The following is a 5,653-nucleotide window of genomic DNA, read 5'->3' as shown; positions in this document are numbered from 1 at the left end:
GTAAATTTGGCCAAAAATTTGAAAATCTTTATTTACCTTCGGATCAAGTTCGTTTTTTGTACATGGGTACTATTTATGGTCCTGATTATGCTCCAGCAATCAAATTTGACATATTCAAATAAAGGGGGTAGTGGGGAATTAAAATGTCAAAATTCAAAAAAATAAAAAATCAACCAAATTAATATATGTTATAGTAGGGAAGCTCAGGATTAATTTAAAATTATTTTCAGAATTTTTTCTCATTTCCTACCCCAAAACTTATAGGGGTAAATTTGGCCAAAAATTTGAAAATCTTTAGTTACCTTCGGATCGAGTTCGTTTTTTGTACATGGGTACCCTTTATGGTCCTGATTATGCTCCAGCAATCAAATTTGACATATTCAAATAAAGGGGGTAGTGGGGAATTAAAATGTCAAAATTCAAAAAAATTAAAAATTAACCAAATTAATATATGTTATAGTAGGGAAGCTAAGGATTAATTTAAAATTATTTTCAAAATTTTTTCTCATTTCCTACCCCAAAAAATAGAGAGGTAAATTTGGACAAAAGATTGAAAATTTTTATTTACCTTCGGATCGAGTTCGTTTTTTGTACATGGGTACCCTTTATGGTCCTGATTATGCCCCAGCAATCAAATTTGACATACTCAAATAAAGGGGGTAGTGGGGAATTAAAATGTCAAAATTCAAAAAAATTAAAAATTAACCATATTAATATATGTTATAGTAGGGAAGCTCAGGATCAATTTAAAATTATTTTCAGAATTTTTTCTCATTTCCTACCCCAAAAAATAGAGGGGTAAATTTGGACAAAAGTTTGAAAATCTTTATTTACCTTCGGATCGAGTTAGTTTTTTGTACATGGGTACCCTTTATGGTCCTGATTATGCTCCAGCAATCAAATTTGACATACTCAAATAAAGGGGGTAGTGGAGAATTAAAATGTCAAAATTTAAAAAAATTTAAAAATCGACCAAATTAATATATGTTGTAGCAGGGAAGCTCAGGATCATTTTAAAATTAGTTTCAAAATTTTATCTCATTTCCTACCCCAAAAAATAGAGGGGTAAAATTAGCCAAAAATTCGAAAATGTTTATTTATATTTGGATCGAGGTCGTTTTTTGCATACGTGTACCCCTTATGGTCCTTATTATGCTTCAGCAATCAAATTTGACATATTCAAATAAGGGGGGTAGTGGGGAATTAAAATGTCAAAATTCAAAAAAATTAAAAATTAACCAAATTAATATATGTTATAGTAGGAAAGCTCAGGATCAATTTAAAATTATTTTCAGAATTTTATCTCATTTCCTACCCCAAAACTTATAGGGGTAAATTTGGCCAAAAATTTGAAAACCTTTATTTATATTTCGATCGATGTCGTTTGTTGCATGCGGGTACCCCCTATGGTCCTGATTATGCTCCAGCAATCTAATTTGACATATTCAAATAAGGGGGGTAGTGGGGAATTAAAATGTCAAAATTCAAAAAAATTAAAAATCAACCAAATTAATATATGTTATAGTAGGGAAGCTCAGGATCAATTTAAAATTATTTTCAGAATTTTATCTCATTTCCTACCCCAAAACTTATAGAGGTAAATTTGGCTAAAAATTTGAAAATCTTTATTTACATTCGGATCGAGTTTGTTTTTTGTACATGGGTACCCTCTATGGTCCTGATTATGCTCCAGCAATCAAATTTGACATATTCAAATAAAGGGGGTAGTGGGGAATTAAAATGTCAAAATTCAAAAAAATTAAAAATCAACCAAATTAATATATGTTATAGTAGGGAAGCTCAGGATCAATTTAAAATTATTTTCAGAATTTTTTCTCATTTTCTACCCCAAAACTTATAGGGGTAAATTTGTCCAAAAATTTGAAAATCTTTATTTACATTCGGATTGAAGTCGGTATTTGTATATGGGTACCCCCTATGATCCTGATTATGCTCCAGCAATCAAATTTGACATATTCAAATAATGGGGGTAGTGGGGAATTAAAATGTCAAAATTCAAAAAAATTAAAAATCAACCAAATTAATATATGTTATAGTAGGGAAGCTCAGGATCATTTTAAAATTATTTTCAGAATTTTTTCTCATTTCCTACCCCAAAACTTATAGGGGTAAATTTGGCCAAAAATTTGAAAATCTTTATTTACCTTCGAATCGAGTTCGTTTTTTGTACATGGGTACCCTTTATGGTACTGATTATGCTCCAGCAATCAAATTTGACATATTCAAATAAAGGGGGTAGTGGGGAATTAAAATGTCAAAATTCAAAAAAATTAAAAAAAAACAACCAAATTAATATATGTTATAGTAGGGAAGCTCAGGATCAATTTAAAATTATTTTCAGAATTTTATCTTATTTCCTACCCCAAAAAATTGAGGGGTAAATTTGGACAAAAGTTTGAAAATCTTTATTTACATTCGGATTGAAGTCGTTATTTGTGCATGGGTACCCTTTATGGTCCTGATTATGCTCCAGCAATCAAATTTGACATATTCAAATAAAGGGGGTGGTGGGGAATTTAAATGTCAAAATTCAAAAAAATTAAAAATTAACCAAATTAATATATGTTACAGTAGGGAAGCTCAGGATCAATTTAAAATTAATTTCAGAATTTTATCTCATTTCCTACCCCCAAAAATAGAAGGGTAAAATTGGCCAAAAATTCGAAAATGTTTATTTATATTCGGATCGAGGTCGTTTTTTGCATACGGGTACCCCTTATGGTCCTTATTATGCTCCATCAATCAGAGTTGACATATTCAAATAAAGGGGGTAGTGGGGAATTAAAATGTCAAAATTCAAAAAAATTAAAAATCAACCAAATTAATATATGTTATAGTAGGGAAGCTCAGGATTAATTTAAAATTATTTTCAAAGTTTTTTCTCATTTCCTACCCCAAAACTTATAGGGGTAAATTTGTCCAAAAATTTGAAAATCTTTATTTACATTCGGATTGAAGTCGGTATTTGTATATGGGTACCCCCTATGATCCTGATTATGCTGCAGCAATCAAATTTGACATATTCAAATAAGGGGGGTAGTGTGAAATTAAAATGTCAAAATTCAAAAAATTTAAAAATCAACCAAATCAATATATGTTATAGTACGGAAGCTCAGAATCAATCTAAAATTAGTTTCAGAATTTTATCTCATCTCCTACCCCAAAAAAATCGGGGGTAAATTTGGCTAAAAATTTGAAAATCTTTATTTATGGTCGGATCGAGGTCGTTTTTTGCATACGGGTACCCTTTATGGTCCTGATTATGCTCCATTGATCCGAGTTGACATATTCAAATTAGGGGGGTAGTGGGAAATTAAAATATCAAAATTCAAATAATTTAAAAATTAACCATATTAATATATGTTATAGTAGAGAAGGTCAGGATCGATTTAAAATTTGTTTCAGAATTTTATCTCATTTTCTACCCCAAAGAAACAAAGGGTACATTTGGCCAAAAATTTAAAAATCTTTATTTATATTCCGATTGATGTCGTTTTTTGCATATGGGTACCCTCTATGGTCCTGATTATGCTCCATTAATCAGAGTTGACATATTCAAATTTGGGGGGTAGTGGGAAATTAAAATGTCAAAATTCAAAAAAATTAAAAATCAACCAAATTAATATATGTTATAGTAGGGAAGCTCAGGATCAATTTAAAATTATTTTCAGAATTTTATCTCATTTCCTACCCCAAAACTTATGGGGGTAAATTTGGCCATAAATTTGAAAACCTTTATTTATATTTCGATCGATGTCGTGTTTTGCATGCGGGTACCCCCTATAGTCCTGATTATGCTCCAGCAATCTAATTTGACATATTCAAATAAGGGGGGTAGTGGAGAATTAAAATGTTAAAATTAAAAAATATTAAAAATCGACCAAATTAATATATGTTATAGTAGAAAAGCTTAGGATCGATTCAAATTTAGTTTAAAAATTTCATCTCATTTCCTACCCCAAAAAATATAGGGGTAAATTTGGCCAAAAACTTGAAAATATTTATTTATATTCGGATCGATGTCGTTTTTTGTACATGGGTACCCCCTATGGTCCTGATTATGCTCCAGCAATCAAATTTGACATATTCAAATAGGGGGGGTAGTGGGGAATAAAAATGTCAAAATTCAAAAAATTTTAAAATCGACCACAATAATATATGTTATAGTAGGAAAGCTCAGAATCGATTCAAATTTAGTTTCAGAATTTTATCTCATTTCCTACCCCAAAAAATATAGGGGTAAAGTTGGTCAAAAATTTGAAAATTTTTATTTATATTCGGATCGATGTCGTTTTTTGCATGCGGGTACCCCCTATGGTCCTGATTATGCTCCACCAATCAGAGTTGACATATCCAATTTAGGGGTTTCTGGGAAATTAAAATATCAAAATTCAAAAAATTTTAAAATCAACCAAATTAATATATGTTATAGTAGGGAAGCTCAGGATCAATTTAAAATTATTCTCTGAATTTTATCTCATTTCCTACTCTGAAGAAAAAAGGGGTAAACTTAAGCGAAAGTTTGAAAATCTTTGTATATATTTGGATCGAGATCGTTTTTTGCATACGGATACCCCTTATAGTCTTAATTATGCTCTACTAATCAGAGTTGACATATTCAAATTAAGGGGGTAGTGGGAAATTAAAATGTCAAAATTTTTTCATAAGTTGTTATAAATTTTTGTATGTTTTCATACGTTTTTATCGCTTTTTACTTATTTTTATGTTTTTATATGTTTTTACAAGTTTTTATAAGTTTTCATATGATTTTACAAGTTTTTATATATTTTTACAACTTTTTATACCTTTTTGTAAGTTTCTATAGTTTTTATAAAGTTAAATCACTTAGTTGATGGCATACTTCGTACTTGGTTACCCAAAGGAAAATAAATTTTAAACACTTGATTGAGAAGTATATTTTGTAGTTGGTTTATCAACAGACAGATAATAAAAAAAACGCATATGTGATCAAAGACTAATTACGAAATATAAATAAATAGAGATTAATATGCTTTCGAGGTGGTCGGCGAGCATTCTGGGTCGGTACTCATCCGAGGACGGTACTCATCCGAGATCCTCAGGTCCGCGTTCCTGGTTCACCCGCTAATAGGGAACGTGAGCTGGGTTTAGACCGTCGTGAGACAGGTTAGTTTTACCCTACTGATGACTCGTCGTTGCGATAGTAATCCTGCTCAGTACGAGAGGAACCGCAGGTTCGGACATTTGGTTCACGCACTCGCTCGAGCGGGCGGTGGTGCGAAGCTACCATCCGTGGGATTATGCCTGAACGCCTCTAAGGCCGTATCCTTTCTAGTCAAAGGTGGCAACGATACCTTTAGGAGTTTCGAGAGTCGACAGGCTCAAAACAATGTGACTTTACTAGGCGTTTAACGCTTGCGTACGAACGTCGCACGAGCCCTATTTGCCGTGTGAAGCCACCGATCGGCGGCGGGATCGATCCTTGCCACGTCCGACCAGGCTTCTAGACGGTCAATTATGGGTACATTGTTGTTCGACGTCGAAACTCGGAATTGTCTGTAGACGACTTACGTACCTGGCAGGGTGTTGTACTCGGTAGAGCAGTTTCCACGCTGCGATCTGTTGAGACTCAGCCCTCAGCTTGGGGATTCGT

General features: G+C 32.3%; 1 pseudogene; it reads left to right on the top strand.

Moving 5' to 3' along the window:
- LOC135267463 (large subunit ribosomal RNA) overlaps positions 1 to 5,653 on the top strand; it is a 10,513-nt pseudogene extending 4,860 nt beyond the window's left edge.

The sequence above is a fragment of the Tribolium castaneum genome, unplaced genomic scaffold (genome assembly GCF_031307605.1).
Source record: "Tribolium castaneum strain GA2 unplaced genomic scaffold, icTriCast1.1 ptg000027l, whole genome shotgun sequence".
NCBI lineage: Eukaryota > Metazoa > Arthropoda > Insecta > Coleoptera > Tenebrionidae > Tribolium > Tribolium castaneum.
Note: the sequence above shows the minus strand (reverse complement) of the source record. Positions and strands in the feature narration are given on the sequence as shown.